Here is a 22,015-nt window from a genome sequence, read left to right as displayed (position 1 = left end):
CATGCCCCAGACAATATAATTCACTGTTTATTGACATTGTTTGTATGCTTTTATATGTTGCCACATAATTCACACATTAGTGTGGTGATGCAAATAACAGAGCATATATTTAGTTGAAGTGTTTGTCTAGACATTTTGGACAAAGAGTCTCGATTATCTAACTGTATAGAGGTTACAGATTCATAAATTGCTTGATACCCTTAGCTATCGTGATTCATTTTGATTAATTTCATTAAAACAAATTTCAGACAATCACCTTGATTTGCCTCACCAGGTGGGCGCTGAGAAAGATGCTCTGATTTTGCTCCTACTGTGAAAAAGAATTTCAGATATTTTAATTTTAGAATATCCACTCAGTTGTATCACCTCTCAGGTGGAGTGCTTAATTAGCTGGTAAATCATTTAAATTCAAGTAGTGCCACTAAGTGTCTCATCTCTTCAACAGGTGGATAAACATATTAGTAATGTCAGCAGTAAATAGCAGTAATAAATGTCAACAGTAAATAGCTCCTTTCAAACAGAATAAACCATCTATTGACTGGGAGCCATCACTCTCTAAAATTATTAGGTATTAAAGTATCTCCCAAACCTGTTCACTGGTGTCTTGGCAGGTGCAGAGTGAGCTTAGCTTCCTTAAACAGTGTGTCCAACTTTAGGAAGTCTGGCCAGTCCTCAACTGTATGGCTTCGCTATCTATTATAAGACCAGTACCTAGCTATAGAGTCCTCCATATGCTCAGGCCCCTTGAGTAGATGGGCTCTTAATTAGAGGAGCAGCTGGCTGCCCGCTAGCAAGCTAGGCTAGCAGCACAGGTGACTCAACTCAGCAATAGCTTACAGCATGTGCGGCCTGATTTTAGCCCCCCTTCTCCTCCCCATATGTGCATGCCTGTGTGTTTGAGTGAGAGAGACAGCAAGAATGTGTGTTCCTGTGTGTCTAAGAGTGTGTGGCACACGCTGCGGCATGGAGCAGGCCTATATAGGTTAGCTACCCCAGTGCATCGAGGACAGTCGGTTAGCAACAGAAAGTGTGTCTACAAGTGGGGCAGCTATTTTCTACTGCTTCTGCCACTTCAAGAGGTCGACCATCTCCCTCATCATCTCTCCCTATTCCTCACTCTCCTTCTTTTCTGGAACGTCCTCCTGCTTTTCCTCCTTTTTATTTCACCTGTTTCTGTTTACCAATCAGTTTACACATTTCAGACATTTCTCTCATTTCCTCTCTCCTCTCCTCTCCTCTCCTCTCCTCTCCTTCCCTTCCCTCCCCTCTACTATCAGATCCTCTCCTCTTCTCTCCTCTCCTAGCAACTCCACTCCACCACTCGCCTGTCCTCTCCACCACTTAGGTTTAGATTTCCAGGGCTCCAGGAATCCATCAGGGATTCTCTTGCCCTGGTTTCCCCTCTTGTCGGACACTCTCCACCACACTCTGTCCCACAAAAAAACAAGTTTGGGCCAACTTATTTCAAAGTTCCTCTGTTATTCTACTTTAACAGGGCTACTGTGTGTCTTGCTAAGTACTAGGAACAGCAAGAAAATGAAATGTCATTCAATTGCTTGAGTATTTGGTACACTTTTGTGCTCTCAAATGAGTGTTTGGCTTGTTTTGCGTTCAGGTCCATACATGTTGTTCCGGTTTCACAGCCATTGTTAAATGGAAACTGAAATCTACTTGCTATCATGAAAAACTCACCATTTTGTATATCACATGCCGACTGTTTATTGGAATTTGATCTACAAACATATTTTGTCATCACTATTTTTTCTTATTTATTTATTAAGTATTTATTTCAGTTAGTGAAGAGGGAATGTAGTACACATACTGTAGTAAACACCTAAATATTATTTAGGTTGTCATTAATTTTGACCTGTATGAGCAGTTACTAAAAAGCAGTGTGAGACACTACATATAATATTTAGGGACCTCGTCAGGAGTGCTGCATCTGAAGCTGACGTGGCTGTATAATGAGAGAGCCAAACATAAATTGAAAAGTTTGGACTGACCCCAATTTCTCTATTCTGCACTTAAAGATTTCTACTCTTTCTGTCAGTGTGCCAATGCAGAAATGGCAGGTAAGGTGAAAGGGAAACTGAGAAAGAGTAAGACAGAGAGAGAAAGACGTGGGGTTGGGGGGGGTTGGCTGAGTATAGTGAGAAAAGGCGAGAAGCTATTTTATGTCCCGCAGAGACTCTTAAGAGCTGGAGGTATGGTGGCTGTTTGAAAGTTTTTTAGAGGGGATTGAATCGATTGAGATTGCTTTCTTTCAGCAAGCTAATTTCATGGGCATTCTTAAAAGGAACGTTTTATGGGGGGAATCAAAAGCTCTCGATGGTTAGCTCATTCTTGTTGCCTTTCTCGCTGTCTTTCTCAATCTCTTGCTCCGTCTTCTTCTATTCTCTCTAGATTTGTGCAACTTTACTTTTCCTCCTCTCTTTTTTTCTCCCTCTTTCTCCCCTTGCTGCATTCCCAACCCTCTTATCCACCCCCTTTCTCCTTAGTAGCTTCTGAAAAGAATGAGAGGAGCAGAGGGATAGTTGTGGATCATTTACCGTCTGTTTGTGGGCTATTACATTTGAATGGAGAATGGATCAGGCAGATTTGTTCCTCTTTGTCTCTCATTCTGTTTTCCCCTTTCTTCTTCACTTCGGGATGGAGTACCTTTTCTATGTGCAGGAGAATTATCTATATTTGGCTGGTTACTTTATTTCATATAAAGAGTGACAGAAGAAAGTCAGAGCAGTCTTCATTCATTTGTGTAGGAGTGGGAAAATGTATGTCTGGGCAGTTTGTCCCTATAACTCATATACAAGACCTGAAAAGGATGGATGGGCCACCAAATTGTTGATATAGGTGAAAAGAAAATTACTTATTTTTTGCTGTTGCTACAGTATTTTATAAGAAAAGTGACAAGTGAATCAACAATGACTTGAAATACAATACAATTGATATAACCAACTATACCCTTTGTAGGATTTTAGACCAGACACCATGATCTAACATAACTGCTCACAGCTGTGGAGGATAAATATGTGACCCTACACAAAGCAAGATGTGGTTAAGATAAAGGACAAGTTTAGCCTGCTGTCATCTCAGGCCTGTGAAGGATGCTCCTTGAACATTGTCTTGGACAAAACAAATTTATGAAGAAAGCCAGCACAGAGAAGCAACCTTGCTGTTTGAAATCGACTGTTTGAAATCGACTGTGTGCTAACTGGGTCAAAACAAAGCTGTTCATTTTTTATTTGTTGTTAAAGCTTTTTAGCCTTGTACCTCGGCGCCCCTGTAGTGTTTTCACTACAGGGGCGCCAAGTACCTTTTGGGGAACTCAAAAACTAAACCAGTGTTGCGACCAGAGAAACAAGTGACTAAATTTAGTTCCTGATCAATACTTTAAGGTGTATAAAAAGTCCCTGCTCCAGTGGTTCAGGAACTTACACAGTGGTGTTTAGAGGGCTGACCATTGCTTCTTTGTCTAACACAGACACTCCTGAAACTACATCTTGTGTACTGCTTCATGCTTAAAGAAAGAAAGTACTCTAGTGATGATATTAGGATGTCAGGTGGACGTGTGTCATTTGTTAACATTAAAAAGTTAGATTTTGTTTGTCGGCATCCCAGCGAGGAGGTGAATAAATCAAGTAGCAGAATCTGTGAAACAGGGCTTAGGTGATAAAATAATGACTGCTACAACACAGTGCATCATGTTTCTATTGGCAGATTGTGGACATCTGCTCGGTCAAGTTGAACAACGATGAACTCTGAACTGAGTCAGTTGGACTCAGCTGGAGATCACACCGAAACAGGAAATTCGTCCATTATGCAGTGCCAATAGAAATCAGTGGGGACAAGAAGTGTAATGTGTAAAGAAGTATTAAGGTTTGTTGTAAATCAGTAAGCACCACTTTGATCATACTGTACTTAGTGTGGTATATACTTCAAAGAGTGGATAATCTAAGTTTTCCCTTGCTACAGTTAACCACTAACTAAAGTTTTCCCCGTCCAGTGGTGGTAATTTCACCTGCTAACCTGTGTCACTTTTCAGCCAGGTGAAAATGACAGTCCTAACACTTGTACAAACTAAAGCAGAAGAGACATTGATTCTTTTTTCTATGCCTTTGTTCTGGGGATGTTTTTGTTCACAGTTATTGATTCATAGAGTCAGGGGAAAAAGAAGGTTTTGGTTTGGCTTGCCTTTGCTTATGTCCACCTACTATTTCTGTGTGTACAACAGTGACACGGATCATGTTCAGTAGACGCCATGTTGAGAGAGCACATCAAATGAAGGCCCCAGGATGGTCGTTACGCGTCTCCCTGAGGTCAGGGAACCCTGAATCAATATGTATGATGACATAGATCATATGAACCTGCGTCATCAGCGCTCTCCACGTCTGTGCCAATTTAAGCAGTAGGATGGACGGTCCAGTGCTGATTGTGACTATGTAGGTCTCCAGCTCCTATTCCTGTAAACTAGATCATTTTGTACAGCCGTAGTCCTTACTGAGTAATGGTGCTGCTAGGGATAGAAATAAGAAAGAAAAAGAGAGGAGGAGATGGGGGCTGAGCACGGGAGAGGCAGTTTTCTGCCCTACTTAGAGTTTTTATACATTCTTTATTTTATGTCTGTCAGTCTTCCTGTCCCTCCATCTTTCCTCCCTTTCCACTCTAAATGTTATGATTGCTTTAATCTCTCTTTTTTTGTATCCTTCAATAAAAAACGCCCTTGCTTTTCCTTTGTCACGTTTTTCAAATATTTATCTATTTTCTTCGGTCTGATCTCTCACCATTGTATCGTCCTTCATGGTCTTCAGCTGTGTTTCTTTCTTCCTAACATTTACCTTTCGCTTTCTTTTGCTATTTCTCTTCCTCATTTTTTTTTTTCCTTGCCATGTTTCTCATTTGTTCCTTGCTATCCTTTCACTCTGCGTGTTTCCATTCTTATCTTTATGGTCAGCCTTTCACCTGTGTACCACTCCATTCACATTCCTTCCTTCCCTCTTCTCCCTCATCTCCTTTATTACTGTTAGTCTTTCACCCTTCGATGCCCCTCCCTGTCACTGCTCATCCTCCATTACACTTTCTCTCTAACTCTTATTAACACTTTCCTCTCCTCGTTTCTTGTACAAACATGTAGCCAAAACTCAGATTCAGAGCAACTGCCTAAATAAGACACAGAATACAGGTGGTACAGATGTCTTACATAGATTCAGTAGATAAATGAAAATTATGTTACGGCTGTGTTCAGAGCAATAGCATGTTTTATGTGATCATCAACTTTTACTGTTCTGCCTGCTATAGGAGTTTTACTTATAGTCGTAATGTAAGTGGAAGAGGATCAGCATGGTAAGGGAACGTTGGACAATATTAGATTATTTTCTCATCAGTTATTGTTATCAGTCCTGTTAACATGTACTGGATAGTTGTTCGATGATTTTATCATATACTTTACTTTTTTAAACCACTTATGAGTTAGTCTATACTAGTATCAGCTACTATTCAGCTTATCCTTTCCCTTACTCTTTATTTATTTTCCAAATTTACGAACTGCAAATATTAAATTGTTGCGCCATCATATATGTTGTGTAATAGTTTCTGGTGATCTATACTATAAATTTTGCAAATAGCCATCCAATGTATCAATATATCTTGTGTTTTCTGGGCAAAGTTTGCCTGTTTATTTCTTATTATTACAGGAAGGTAACTTGCTGTTAAGTAAAGTGTCATAAATACTCTTTAGTGTATCATTGGTATCAGACCGTTAATGAAGAGTATCTTTGGATTTGCAGATTTCAGTATGTGCAGCCTCTCCTTTTCCCATGAAACAGTGGCAGGAAGGTTCTTATACTTTTATACGTACCATTTATCATGATTTATTAGAAATATATTATTCACGGTCTCCGCCCAGTTCACACTACAGTCTAGTGCACCAGCAGAGCAGCTGCCCCACTATTACCTTCTATAACAACTTATATCAATCATGTTTTAGATTCAAAAAAGCTTGTTTTAATGCCTTTGTTCAGCACCTGTGATGTTAAAATATCTGTTTTCCACTCAGTTAAAGAAATAAAAAGTGTATGTCCTGATCATAGCACAGTAATGTAATGGAGTGTCTCCTGCATGGCAGAAGCAGAAGAGGCAGTCACACTGGATGGCAGCAGAGGAGGTTGAGCCAGCGCCTGGTACAAAAGTAGTTTTGACAACTTTACGAACACTGAGCGCTGTAAGCAGTGAACAAAAGTGAGCCATGCTGTCCTCCATTTCCATCACCCTTCTCTATTTCCACTGCAGTAAGTTTTGTATCTGAGACAAGACTCAGTTTGTAAAAGTTAATAACCTGCCATGCAGTTATCCTGTATTGTTCAGTGTACGAATGATGCAGCAAAAAAAGTGCATTAATTTAACTGACAAAATGAGAACTTTGGGGGGGGGGGGGGGGGGGGGGCTTCTTGACTGGTGATTCGCACCATTGACATTTACAGAGCAGCCCTAAATATTATTAGTTTGTTAAGGACTCACAGCACTGTAATGTCTCTGTATCTGACAAAGAGCCAATCTGGGCTTGAAACGTTGTACTCTTTGTAAATGTAATAAAGGGAGCAGTTTACAGTGTTACAAGTCTTTAAGGGAACACAATATTTACAATTTTTAGTCTCTGCACCCAAACATGAAAGATGTGCCTGTGTGTTCTGCACACTGATTGCTCGGCCTTTAATATTACCATAATAAAGCAACCATGCATTAAGCTTGAAAGAGTAATAATACAATAGGTATGAAAGTCCACTTAAAACTAAGCAGCTCCTGAGTAGACATTCATATTGAGGCTTAAGGATGAAAAATACTCCCAGCCAAATGCAGAAACCATATTGGACTCCTTAAAATAAATTTATATTACAGCAGTATGATAATAAATCATCATTTGAATGCAGGTTTCTAGACCAAATACATATTCTGTAGTATCTTAGAAGAGGATGCAGTGTTTAGTAATCATACTTGTTCATGCAGTTTGTTTCAGAGTTTCAGAGAATTCAATATAATTAGTCACAGGAATAGAGCATTGCCAGCTGGGACAACATTAATATGGAAAACATAGCAGACTATGTAGAGGAAAGTACCATGAAAATGCTGTTAGTTGGGCCTTCATGTTTGTACAGTTGCCTGAAAGATGTGTCCTTGTCTCATGGCTTCTAAGCACATTGTTGTTGAATTGAAACATTTGTAGTTCTTGGCAAGCATATCCGTGTGTGGGTACATGAAGAAAAACCCTGTGTGGGAACACGAAGAACAAACCACCAGTATTTTTAAATCCTGTACTTTTCTGTGGTGTCACCCAGTAGGTTTATTTTTTTCTTCTGTTCATCAAAACAGGTGTCATTGACACAAAGCACCTCACACAGTTGGTCAGAATTACAAAAGGAGACGAATGCATCTTTGTTCAGTGTGTAGTCACATTGTGAGGTCTTTTAATAAGCGGTGTCTATAGATGACAGAAAGAACCAGCATTCAACTTTGTGAGCTGCTTTGCATCAATGACACCATGTATATTTGTTCAGTTTGGAAAGATCTGTTTGCAGTTATTTACTCATAATGAGAAATTACAGCCTGCCATGGATAAATGCACATTTAGGCAGTGGGCAGTGATTTGGTTGATTCATGATAGCTGTGAAATATTCTAGAGTAAAATATTGCTTTCTCTTCTCATCTAACAACAATCCCTCTTTGTCTCCGTCCCCTCTCTCTCTTTTTTTTTTCATTGGTTATTCTTTGTGTCAACATGTCTTCTGTTTCCAGGGCATCAAGGCGCATGGGAGCGCCACTTTGTCGTCAAGGAGACAACTGAGTGAGTGTCTCTGTTCTGATATCACCTGACTGGACGTGACTGTGTCTTGTAGTGGTCTACCTTAATGTACTAGATGGGAAAACAGGGGGTCTTTGTTCTGAGGCTTGATTAAACTGCTCGGCTCTACAGGCTGATTAAACTCTGATCTGCAGTTGTTTTACTTCACAAATCTGCTAATACAGTGCTTAGTTTTGAGACCTTTAGTATAGTTTTAATTTGGTTTTATACAATTGAGTTCAACATCAATTAACAACTATCTTAAGTAGAATGCTCTACAAAAGTATTTGCTGATGTAAAATAATTAACAAATATCTTAAAGGTGACAAATCCAAAATATACAATTACCTTATGCATTGAACACTCCAGGACATATATGACAGACTTCCATTAAAAACAGATAGTTTCACAGAATCCACTGCAGGTTGTGTGAAGTAAAACAATGGTGGATGGATACAATTGTTTGCCAGTTTATGTATAAATCAAGCCCTGGTTTAGAGACCCTCTGAGTGAGGAATGTCTCCCGCACTGCCTTGTCCTGTAATGTAGACAAGAATGCTGCCTATTGTATCTATCTTAACTATTTGTACCCCAAGGGATGGTGACCCAAAGGGATCTTGATATGAAGAACATCTCTTTTCTGGTTTAATCAAAGCAGAACAGCCAAAGTAATATTTTCTGTGTTGTAAGTCAGTGGGGGGAAAAGTCTCTGTTCGAGCATAAGCCAGTGGTACAATTCAAATTGCAAATTGATGGTGCAGGTAATTCCTGCTATAAGTCAGTGATCTTGACAAATGACAAGAATATTGAATGATGAGAAGTACACTCCGATCTGCATATTATCTGAACTAAGAAAGGCAATCAAGTACTTAACCTGCAAAATCAAGTGTATCTTGATTTTAGTTGATTTGAAAAGACCAAAATCTATATTTCCCCAGTATACTACCCTGTCTTTAGATGATGCCATAAAGAAGAATGATACATGGCATCCTGACAACTAACCAACCAATCAGGGATTAACAAAGTATAGTATGTGGTCACCATGGATTTAAAGGTGCACTTTATTTTTCACTCCTTTTCCTGAAATGTTTTCAGTTATGGAAATTTATCAACTACCTGGCTTTTTTTTAACTGCCACTTGTTGTCATTTTATGACAATAAAAGAAAGCTCATGATTTCAGTCTGCAGACTGCATTAAAAGTTTGCTTTTTAAATACTGTATCATGAAGCATAACACAAAAAATATTGTGATGCTCAGGAGTTCAGGAATTTCCCTAAGTGAAAATACCTCCGGGGAGGAAAGCTAAACAAAGTGTACTTTTTTCTCATGTCTATTCCCTGCCTACCTGCCTACCTACCCGCACTGTACTAGATTGTACTGACGTTGAGCATGCTTTAGGATCCAGAGCACCAACGTGTGAATGCAGTTCCCTGGCCTTCCTCTTCCTGTTCATGTATGAACTTTCACCCTGCCTGTCAGTGCACTATGAACTGTAACCCCAGCTGCCACAGCATATATAACCTTTTATTGACCCCATGTGACCTTTGACCTAATCTTGAACCCCCCCTTCACCCTCCACTCAACCACACTCAAATTACATTACACATGCATAGACATGGGCATTCATACAGTACATGTACAAAAAAGACACGACTCCACACACACATGCACACACTAACTAAGTGCACATCCAATGTTAACTAAATTACAATGGACCTGTTTTTGTGGTTTGCCCCGTTTTGTGTGTGTGCACATGTGCTTTTAAGGAAATAACCCTCGCATTTTAAGGTTAAAGCATAAAGAGACAGTAAGAGCCATTACTGGTTCATTTGTTTGCTTCATTTGGGCAAGGGCACTTACACACTTCCGTGCCTGTGTAAATGTGTATGTTGTCTTTGTGTGTGTGTGTTTGTGTGTGTGTGTGTGTGTGTGTGTGTGTGTGTGTGTGTGTGTGTAGTTGAGTTATATTTTTACACAAACATCCAGATTTGCTGCAAGAAATCGCTCATCATTTTGTTGTGTGTGTGCGCATTGGTGATTCTTTTTGCTCATTAAAATCCTCAAGGACTGATAGTATAGCTGTGCTGTTGAATTATTAGTCACTTTTGGACCTGTTGCAGGGCAAACAACATTAATGAGCCAAACCTCATTTATTCAGCAGCAAGGTGAAACAAAGTGTCAACCATGTGATGACTGCTGAAGCCAGGCCAGCCTCATCATGTATTTTTTGTTGTGTCCACTAGATGCTTGTGCCAAAAACACACAGAGTGTATAAGTTAAGGAAAAGACCCTGACTTCTCTTCACCTTGAAATTCAAGGACAGTATGTTTTTTAACAGCAGTGCCTAATTACACCCCTTCTTATGTGTGTCTTGGTGGCAATTGTAAATTATAGCTCCATAAAGAAGTCATTAGGGTTAAAGAGGTGTGGGTTTGCAGGCATTGATTGACAAGTCTATTAGTCTGTAACAGTCTCTGGTGGTTTCTGCTTGTTCACTGAAGCTGAGCCCCACTCATGCTCCATCAAATTTGGATTTTCATCCTCCAAACAAATGGCAATGTGGCAGTGAGCGGTAAACTCAAACCCTAGGCACCTAAAAGTCATTTTATAGAGCTACAGATGATGTCATGGACACTACATCTTTGTTATTGTACAGTCATAAAACTCTTGACCAAAGTCATAAACGGTTACTTCGGGGTATAGTGGTTTGCAGTGCCCCATAAAGGCCTCACGGAGACAGCTCCAGGTGGTCCAGAGCTGTCTGAACTTTTGTGCATTAATTTGAATTGTAAATACATCAAGTTTTTGTGATTAAGTGCCTTGTAAACATGCGATTGCATTTGTTGGTTGCCAAGCAAATTGAGTACTTGTGTTTGTGTCTTTGTGTGTGTTGTAGAAGTGAGCCACTTATATCAACCTAGTGTGTATATGTTTGTGGGAATGAGTAGCAGGTGGAGAAAGATAGAGACTGAGAGAGTTTGTGAGCATGGGTATTCAAGCCTGCCCATTGGCAGTCATGCCGAGATGAAAGATTCTTATACCCAGGTGGAGGTCGCATGCCAGAAGTAGGTGTGTGTGTGTGTGTGTGTGTGTGTGTGTGTGTGTGTGTGTGTGAGTGAGAGTGAGAGTTGTGCACATGTGTGTAAGTTGTCCCTCCTAGGGTTGAATGAGGGCAAGGATGATACCTTATTTTGAGGGTTTCAGTATCACGTCTTTGATCCTCTATTTTTGGTTCCCATTGTGGTTCCCTTGTTGCCTGCCTCAGACAGGCAGATGAGAAAGTACAGGTGTGTGGGTGTGTGCATCTGTGGATGTGGTTTCCAGCTCGAGATAGATGCTGTCGAGGTAAAACTGGATACATCTATCTGGCCCCTGCCATCTGCAAGTGTTACTGTTGCGTGGATGTGGACTCACCATCATCCTCAACAACCACGCTGCACTGCCACACAAGATCCACGGTGGTGGGAGTTTTCAGTGTGTATGCATTCATGAGGCTAGCTCCAATGCTGGCTAGCTGCCAGAGCACTTATCTAACTCTGATCCACAGCGCTACTTGCTGTGACTCCTAATTATAGACAGAGGCACTCAAACAGACACATATACACACAGTCTCAACATGCTCTCCTGTGTACCATTCACACTAATGAGGCACTCTCCCCAAGGAAGTAACCACGCTCCTCATGGCTACTTGATAGAGGCCACCAGGACCACCCTCTCTTCCAGCCTCCCCTCTAGTTTTCTAGTAAGACAGCCAGAGAGAGAAAGTTGTGCTCATGCATATACAGACAGACAGGCACAACGACTAAGGGAGGGAAGATTAGTTAGAAGTTTTGAGTGCAAAGAAAAAAACCTGATGCTGAGAGAAGTGTGAGAGCCTAAGAAATGCAGTGAGAAATGGAGCTAAAAAAGAGGGGATGAAAGAAAGCTGCCGTGGGGAGTGGAGGGAGATGAGACAGACGGACTGCCAAGAAGTGAAGAAGCCAACAGATAGAGATCAGGATGAGGGAATGGACGGCAGGGGACTTGGAATGGCTTGTGAGAAGAGCAGAGAAGGAGGAGAAGAGATGGAGAATATTTGTTCTGTTTACTTATTGAGATCCAGGATGCATGATCACAGTCCTCCCGCAGTCCCACAGGCTTTCTCTGACTCCCTCTATTTTTCTCTCTGCCTCCCTCTCCTTGTTTCCTCCTTTATATCTCTCTCTGTGTTTCCTTTCCTCTGTCTTTGCCCCCCCCCCCCTGTCATATTACAACAGGGTGAGGATGGCACCCAGTCAAATGCTTAAATCCTTCAGGATTGGGTTTTAGGATGCATTAACATGTTACACATCACTGTGCAATATGTTGTTTTTGATAAAAAATATCCTTTCACACAACACTGAATGACTTACTGCTTTAAGCCCAAATCTGGATTTGTTAAGTCCATGCATTAACAAGTTATTTACAGCTGCCTAGCACACCTTTTTTTCAATAAATCTGTTTGGCACCCAGGGATTTTTTTTTCATGTATGCAAAAAAGTAAACTGAGGTGGAAGTGACAACAATACAATCCATTTAACTTGCAATATATGTCCCCCAAAGCTGGATGAAACATTCCCAGGCAAACTGTCTCCATAATAAGGTGTTAGGTGTGCTTTAACTGTTCCTTCTTCCTGTGTCCTCTAAATAACTTTATCAAGTAAGACCACTCCTGTCTACCACCGTCTGAGCAAAGCAAACAGAACAGAACAGGACAGAAGGGACTGTGGTGGCTACTGCTGTGCGCCTCTCATCCCAGCTAACCCCACCTAGCCCCTGGGGCAGCACAGAGGGGGGAGGGGGCTGTCAGCAGAAGGTGTGTGTGTATGTGTGTGTGTGTATATGTGTGTGCGTGTGTGCGTAGGTTTGTGTGTTTAAGAAATAAGAAAAGAGAAGGAGAGAAAGTGCATGTGCTTGTATGGGAGTCTCTGATCTGTGCCCCCATGAATGCCTCTCTCTCCCTCGGGCAGGGCATAACGGCACAGGGAAGCGGGCACCTAACTGGGCACAGATGGTACCGGCAGACAGACGGGGATGGTGGCGACATAAACACGTTAATAAATAATTATCTGAACAATGACACTGGAGTGGGCGGGATGGGGACAGAAGGACAAGAGGGGAGAAGGAGACCATGAAGGGAGGACATGAGGGAAGTGGAAAGATGAGGACAGAATTTGAGAAGGCCAGGAGAAAGAGTGACATAGAGGGTAAAGGAATAGGACAAGATGGGAGGATGGGATGGGGGGAGGAGGTGAGAGCAGAGAGGAAGAAAAGAAAGTTAGGAGAAGAAGTCAAGTCAAGGACAAAGGAATGAGGGACAGATAAAAAAATACAAAGGGGGCTGTGGGGAAGAATAAAGCAAATGGGAACCTCAGCTGTTGACATTACGGACACAATAGAGGAATGATAAAACAAACTATAGACTAAACCAGTGGGTGTTGAGCTGCTTTTAAGTGTCCACAGATGGGTCTAATGTCCAGTGGTAGGAATTATCAGAGGTCAGGGGCTACAACCTCAAAGGCACAATCTGCTTTTGTTTTACGCCTGGAGCTCTTATAAAGGAGATAAAATGATCGGGCTGGGTTACGGTGGGAAACATAGTGTTGAGATCAAAAGGAAAGTATGACAGGAAATGGAAGGTAAGGAGCAGAGCAGAGGGAAGGGTTCAAGTTGAGAAAAAAAGACAAAGTGACAGCTATAAATTCACTAAGATACAGTTGGAAAGGGGGTAAAGATGAAGGGGTGTGGGGGGGGGGTAGTGGAAAACATGACAGCAGAGAAAAGAGGGAAGTCAGACACTGAACATGAAGAGGGAAGGTGAAAGGCAGATGAAAGCAATACCGTTCAGTGATTTAAGTTCAAATCCACTGCCTGTGTGTTTCTTGCCTCCAAGTGTATGCGTAGGGTTTGCACCACAGCATGCAAGTAATCCAACGTGTGTGTCACATTGCTGACCTATAACTGCTCTTATCAGTGATGAGTGAAGAGATGTCCTCTCTGCCTCTTGGCTTCTTCTTCTCTCCTTATCAAACTCTCAGTCTTTCCCTCTGACCATCTTTTTTCTGCCGCCACTTGCTTCTATTTCTTTTTTTTTTTCTCCCTATCATTTTCTCTCTCCCTCCTGCTTCACAGCTTTCAGTACAAAACACCATATCTGTGGTCACATACTTTTTTTGAGAGTGGGTTAACATAATTAGGGGCCCAGAATTTGACTGCAGCAGACGTTTGTGTGTGTCTGTGTGTGTGTCCACGCCTGCTGGCTCTCTGCCCCTTTAGATATGTACTCAAAGGTCGAGACCAGATTAACATTTTAACTCAGGCGTCAAGAGACATATCTCCCTCTCTTTCCCTCACTTCCTCATTCCTTGCTCTTTTTCTTTTTCCCCCCTTTTTTTGCCACACAAGTCATGTTTCGCTCCTCTATAGTCCCCTCCCTGTTTGATGATGTAGTAACACTAAATTGCAAGTTAAATGTATGTATGCCATATTTTCTCTTTACTGTGGTGCCTTGTGCACAACCTTCCTTGCTTTCACCTTGAATAATTAATTCATAAGCGCTCCGATTCTCATTGGATATTCTGCAGCTCTAACCCTATCAAAGGTGCATCTCTAAAATGCTCACACTTGCAGTGGATATTCTTTCTAATGGGAGTGTTCCTCTAAATATTCTATTCTTTACATTAGCCATGCACTACTACTTCTTTGATAGAAGTAGATAATCAGTACATGGCAATGGGCAAATTGTTTTGTTTTTTTTTGCATCAGCATTGTCAAAACTATGGTTACACAGCATGGTATTCTGTTTAAGTTCTGTTTTATCTATTTACAATCTATTCAATTTAACTTCTCTCCCAAAAAAAATCAAGACAGTTTGTTCAAACATGTACTGAAGATAACAAGCTGATAAGTAAGATGGTGTCGCAAATGAGATTTACTTCCTTTCAAATGTCATAGGATTTAATCTCATCTATAGGAAACCTGTTTTGACTTTCAAACATTGAATACCTTCAAATATGAAATATTTCTGTAAAAAAGATTGTAGCTTACTGCTTTGTGGTTGGATTCACAACAGGTTAAACAGATTCCGGTGCGACCCAATTTCACGGCAACAAAATTCACAGCAACAAAAGATATCAAAATGTCCATATAAACTTTTCAAATCATTCCTGCAGTACAATCCACTCTGCTGTATTTTCATAAGTTCATTAACATAGGCCTACATTGACAGCCTTTATCACTGAGGTGGTGCATGGTTTATCTTATTGTTGCTTACCAACTTAAGCACACAGTTTAATGCTTGTTGAGAACAGGTGGACAATTGTATCTGTAAAGTTTTCACCTATTTAAGACATCATAATTTGCTACATGTTCTGGTGTTATATTTCTATTCTAGCCATTTCTATGATTTTGCCCTCAAGAGATTCAAAAATACTGAGTATGTCTCATAACATATAGATAGGGTATGAGACCATTTTCAGAAATCCTAAATTGAACTGGCATCTCCACCCTTCATCCTGTTGTACTGGTCTTTGATCCTCCTCTCATCTGCCTCCATTCCCTGTCCCTTTTCCAGACCTCCTACTGTCTTGGCGCCCTCGCCATGGGATGCTCTCCAGTTTCCTGTCCTATCGCCTGTGCTAATATTCTACTAATACATTTATTTCTGTGAGCGTGGTGTGTGAATTTATTATAAGCCTGCATGTGTGTCTGTTTGGATGTGTGTTTTTTGTATTGTGTGTTTGAGGGTATGATTCTCTTTCTGAGATAGATTGTAGTGTTGTACAGCGAATGCGGTCTTAAGACACTGTTTGTGTGTACAGCACTGGCCCTTTTCTTTGTGAATATATTTACTTTTTTTTATATGTGGCACACACACAAGCACATGTAGGCCGTCCAACAATCTCTAATGGCTCTTTTACTGTCACATGTAATCTCCTCATGGTATTGGCTCTGTACATCATGAGTGAGTTCAAGGACGCTTATCCTCTTGCACTCTACTTTGACTTCATGCAGCGGTGATGGTAAACTTGCCTCTTTATATGTGACTATTGTCTTTCTGCAGCCTGTGTGTCTGTGATGTTTTCTAAATGGTAAAATATCTACAGCTGATTTTATCCTTGAACTGTGTCTTTTACGGGCATTATTATGCACTTTCAAGTGTCTTTCTTGGATCATATATTGGAGAGAAATGATTATCCACCAAAACAGCTCTCACGTCTTCTCTTATGCAAACGTTCATTGTCAATACACATTTTCAAAAACTCATTATCCACAAGTCACAACTCAAATAGTTCACCACAAACCTATCCTCTTTTTTTTTTACTTGTTCTCTTTTTAGTTTCTAAAATGTGCTGTTCTTGGAGTCCACATATGGGATTATTGTGTGTATACTTGTGTGTAGATTTGTGTCCTGTTGTTGTACTCAGACTACCTTTACATACCTTTGTGTTCATTCATGTGCTTGTATTCATTTAAGTGTTTCAAGCTCATGTTTCACATCACTCATCTCACTGCACCATCTCTCTTGTGTCTTCTCTTATGTTTTTTCCATCCATACATGTCTCCCTCCATTTGTCTGGAAGCAGTAAGCAGCATGATATGACGGAAGAATTAAACAGGTATGGGTGTCTGGGTTGGGTTACACTGCAAACCTGGGTCTGAAATTGGTGCTATCTCCCAATCGTATTTGTTTTGATTCTATACAGCTATATGTTTTATCTTATATCAGTTTTGTTGTAAAGACCACTGTCATAGAAACAAGATAAAAAAACCCATATTGTTATTTTTTAGCATTCCATTATTTTTTGTAATTGATTGATCTAGTCTTGCAGGCTGTAGACTAGGTAATGGTTTATTCGCCCTCTAGGCAGGGATAAGCTCACAACTGGCCCAGGTTTGTTTGTGCCATCTGCCATCTATCCATCTATCATTTATCTAAACACTCATTGCTTAGCCTTTCTCTCTCCAATCAAGACAGCTGAACATTTGATTTACCTTCGTTATGGTAAATGTGACCTCATGGGTGTATTCCAAAGCAATCTAATTCTTTGTAGGTCTCAGTGCTCTCAAGTGGCTCTCTCATCGCTGCCAAGTCTCTCCTCTCCACTGATCTTTTCTCCTCTTTTTTCCTCGCGTCTCCTCTCTTCTCCTCTCCTTTGTCTCAAATATGGAAATCAAATTCCAGCTGTACAATCCAGCATGTGGTAGACTGTAGAAAAAGAGGCGGAAGACAACATTGATGGATTATAGCACTGCAGCCATTTAAGAATGTTGAGACACTACTTAGGCAATGATTTCAGTTGGTAGTTTCTACCAGTAAAAGAAGAAAAAAAAATCAGAAAAACAGAAAAAAAACATATAATGTTCTATCTAACCCACACTAATACATTTCAATTGATACATATCTCTTTTTTTTAGCTTTAAATATTTCCAGATACATTTAACTCATTACTGTTCATTTCTAATCAGCATTTATTTGTTGTCCTCCATTCATGATTCTCTTTTATTTCCAAAAATCAACCTTCTTGACTCAGCAGTGATTTGCATGCCATAACTACCTGTTTACCATTTTTACTGATGGGAGATGATTTGCATAGCTGTGATTACATTGTGGCACAGTTGAGTGTCATATCTCATCTTAAGTCAAATTAGTTTAATATGTCTAAATCTAAATCTTCTGTTGAACTGAACTCCACACATCATGCTCAATTTATCAATGTACCTGAATGGATTTATTAATCAAAATAATTACGTTTTGTTCCTGGAGACGTGGACATACTGTTCTATGATATCACTGTTTTCCCCTTTCAGTGTGACACATCTTTTGTGCCATCTTGTTAATGTTATTTTGAGCTGATTATACTGTGTTTGCAATGAATGTCACACTGTTTACAGAGGAACAATGTAAAGGTCATTCTGTGGCTTGTGTTTGAGGTAACAATCTCTCAATGTCAGCTCACTAAATAGCACCTTTAGATCAGTATTTCACTAAAGTTGGCCTTCTGGCAGATTTTTTTAGCCAATTTTGATGATTTCCTCAGCTGAGCGAGACTGTGTTTGAAAATATGCTTAGGCAGATGACATCTTCCTCTTTTAACATTACCTTATATTGGAGGAAATTGTCCGAGTGAGTCTGATTTTGTTTTTAAATTGGCCAGTCGGGACACAGAACAATGCTGGGCAAATCATCTAATGAGGAGAAAGCATAGAGGATTGTTATCTTAATTGGTTTAGAGCTGCATCAGTCTGCCTCAGATGGGTGTCTCCATAATGAAAACATTAACGCCTAAAAGAAGAAGAACCTGCCACTCAATATTTCTATATATGTGTTTGGCATGATGGAAGCTATTATAGGATAGTTTTTGAGACAAATGCAAAAGACAATACAACAATATTAAGCACCAGATGCTTATATGATGGTGGTCAGCTTTCAGACAACAATAAAGCCAGTTAGTTGTTCTCTGAACTCAGAGCAGGGGCATTCGGTTCCGTCCTTGACAATTAGAGTGGATCAGAGGGAGATAAAAACTGAGGGCACACCATGTTATGTTAAGAGTGCTGTAGCCCTCAAAGCCCATAGATTCCCCTATCTCTCCATGTCCACCTGCTGCCACTACCAAATTCACCGGTTGATTGATTTGTTGTGGTCATATGAGGATATATCAGTTCAGTCAGACTGTTTTGAGAAAATAAAAATGGAAGGATTAATTGCTTAAACACAAGGGACTTTAAACAGATCATTTCATGAGTGGATATTGAAAGGTGTACCTGTGTGTCATACTAATGCATCTGTTCGTGCTTGTGGTACTATGTATGTATGTATTTGCTGGTGTGGAGATATGTTTGTGTGTCTAATGGTGTCCAAATTTTAGAATTTGGGAGTGTGAAAGTAGGAGAACAGCTGGTGTGTCTCAGTGTGTGGGAATCTCAAGGGGAAAAGACATACGATTATCCTTAGAGCACAACAGGAAGCTGCTTAAAGTCTCCTTGAAACTAACCAAGCACTTCCTTTAGCTACAATACACTTTTCTGGGTTTGAGGAATTCATGCTGTGCCTCAGCCTCAGGTACTCACTATAGCTGGTTATTTATTGCAGTTCTGGACATGCTAGTTTAGCTGGGCAGCATTTCATTTGACATTCTTAGCATAATATACCAAAATCTGCTCATTTTAGCCTAATCAGTGGTTTATGCTATACTGCACTCTGAATGTTGTGGTAACATTCAACATTCAGACAGCTAAAACACTAAATTATTAACTGATTTGTATCTAACTAGACAACGTAAGTGTGTCTGCATGATGATGATGTGTTTGCTTACGCAGAGAATAAAATAAGTAGAGTGTCATGTGGTGCAGTTTGTTCTAATTGGTAGTGTAACAGGCACGTAAATATTGTCTCTCTGAAATCTTTCTCTCCCCCCCCCTCTCTCTTTTGTGCACGCCTTTTCATTCCTTCATTACTGTGTTAGAGCAGGTCTTTATTAATGAAGGGACATCTGTTTCATTAAAGCAGAAAGATGCCTGGGAGTGAGAGAGATGGAGGGGGTCTAAAGAGGAGGACACACAGGGAGCAAGAATGAGGGAGGGCCAGACTTGGAGAGATGGGTGGGTGGGGGCATGAGTGTTAAGGTAGGGTGAAAAAAAAATAATGAAAGGGAGCAGAAGAAAAAGTGACATTTATACAGGAATCATATGTACACATCACATATTTCTTCATAAAGAAGCGACCACAGAGATAATTTCCCTCACGAGCTTACGCCACACTGAGCCAGTATGAAGACCTAAAGCACTTCATTAATCATAATTATGGAGTGTAGCAGGGAGGATTAGTGAAAATACTGCTAGCAAGAACCAATTTCATAGCAAACACAATAGAATAGAATAGAATAGAATAGGATGGAGTGATTTCAGGTGTGTCACACATTTCTTAGCAGCCACAGTTTATAATTGCCTGTGCAGAAGTTAGAGCCATAGTATACAAATATGTAAGTCTTTGTCTCTATTGTAAGGGCACAATCGCAAAGAACAGTGCAACTCTCTGGGTCATGAGGCTAAAAAGAATCAGGCTATGTTCAGCCAATGTTACACATTTACTGATTTATTTTTATATGTCCAAAACAGACATGTGAACAACAGGAAGAGAACAATTTAATGAGGAAAAGATTGCGTACATCCCTTGAACTTGACGGAGACAGCCAATTTGTACATGTAAAAGTGCAAAAAAGATGTTCACGCCTGTTGTTTTTCAAGAGCTGATGGCCTCCACTGTGGTGGCGGGTGTATGTGTGTGTGTGTGTGTTACATTACGGAAATAAGAAAATGATTGTGGCATTTACAATAATATAAGGATACACAATGAAGTGAGATATAAGAGTCATAAAGAAAAATAAAAATAAAATAAGAATAAAATGTCATTCATCTGGTTAGGGTAGAGAGCATATCACATGTGAAACATCAACATAGAAGAAGGAAGAACTAAATGGAATAGTTGTGAAATAATATATTTTAATAGCACTTTTTTAAACACAAATGGGTGACATAAGGTCATGGTGAGAACAGGAAACAACACAGAAAGGAGCCATTAAAAAGAGCAGCAGTGGTTAGAAGAGAAAACAAGGTGGAACTATAATAAAATAAAACAAAAGACAAAGAAAGTAATACTGAAGTGGAAAGTGGAACAGTACAGGTGCTGCATAGTGTTTCGGCCAGCCATGGACAGAGAGGTATCACACACACACATGCACACACTCAGTGGCCAAGGTCACATAGAGTCACGGTATGATCACAAGATCCCTGCAGAGGACCATGTTATAACTGACAACCATAATTAGGCTAATTAGAGCAACAAAACCATCAGCGCAGTGGGTAATGACCTGGGCAGGCCAGCAAGGGTGACGGATGGATGGATGCATGAAAGTGAGAGCTAAGCAGGTAGAAGAAGGGTATTAATTAGGGTATGGCAAAGGGGAATGATGGATGGATAAGTGTGAGAGTAGTAGAGAGAGTCAAATAGACTGGCAGCTTTTATGAATAGGATCATGGGTAGATGAGGGATAGAGGTGTTGATGGGAGACCCAGACAGGTTAGCTATCAGACACCTTTGATCTGTCAATCGTCAACAGCCTGTTGTGTGTTATAGCTCCAGGTGTTTTTGTTTTGGCCCCGGTTCAACTTCAGGCTTTAACATGCTCATTCAAAAACACTGCATGTGTTAACCTGTCTGGGGATGAAACGTAGCATATCGAATCTAATATATGCTTTAATTCCACTGGCACTTAACTTATTGAAGATAGATTGAGTAAGGTTTAATATTCTAGTACCACAGACCTCAAATACTGCTATTTTTCTTTTCTGGTGTCTTTGAATTGATAAATTACTTTTTGCATCCTCTGCCCATACTCACATTAGTCATATCCCATTAAGCTGAAATGGGTCAAAGTGAGTCTTAAAAAAATCTCGTGAATTAAGTCTATTAGCGTGGACTTAAAAACCATGTTCCAACCAATTAACAGTTTTAATAATCGATTGTTTATAAACGGCGGTCATTCTCTGGGTCCAGCTTCTCTTCTTTTCCATTTTAAGATATTTATGTGAATATTTTCAGGAAGACGTCAACTTCATCAAATTAAAGGAAATTGAACATAATTATTTGTTGCAGTACTACAGAACTACAAATAATCATATGTATACTATACATATAGTATATATTTCACATGTAGTTTTGTATAATTTTTAGTATACACATTGTTTTCAGTTAATGCCATTTTGATAAATCATTAATACTGTATTTTTATTAATGTTGACAATTTTGGCAAGCACCCTCTAGTCAATCTCTATCCTCCAAGCCTGTCGACTCAACCACTGATTAAGTTGGGCACCTTCTCACCCACTCACTCTACCATTCACTCGCCCACACAGTCACTTCATATGGAATTAAAGGTCTTAGAAGCAAAGTACATGAAAGAGTTTGACATGTGAGTGAAAGCCTGTGACAGAGAAGAAATAGGAGAATAGAAAGAATTGTGAAATAGAGTGCAAGACATGGAAGGAAGTAAGAGATGTCATTTTTTTACGCAAGATTATATATGTCATTTAATAAAAAGCAGGTGCAGCAGAGTGCACCAGCTGACCATTATTTGAGGACATGCGTACAGGCATATGTATAT

At 40.0% G+C, this 22,015-nt stretch overlaps 1 protein-coding gene across 1 annotated transcript in view; it reads left to right on the top strand.

Moving 5' to 3' along the window:
* Positions 1–22,015, top strand: part of ccser1 (coiled-coil serine-rich protein 1) — a 108,729-nt gene that overhangs the window by 60,782 nt on the left and 25,932 nt on the right. The window lies entirely within an intron of this gene.

Source organism: Scomber japonicus, chromosome 9 (genome assembly GCF_027409825.1).
Source record: "Scomber japonicus isolate fScoJap1 chromosome 9, fScoJap1.pri, whole genome shotgun sequence".
Lineage (NCBI taxonomy): Eukaryota > Metazoa > Chordata > Actinopteri > Scombriformes > Scombridae > Scomber > Scomber japonicus.
The sequence above is the reverse complement of the archived record's forward strand: the minus strand, read 5'-3'. Positions and strand labels throughout refer to the sequence as shown.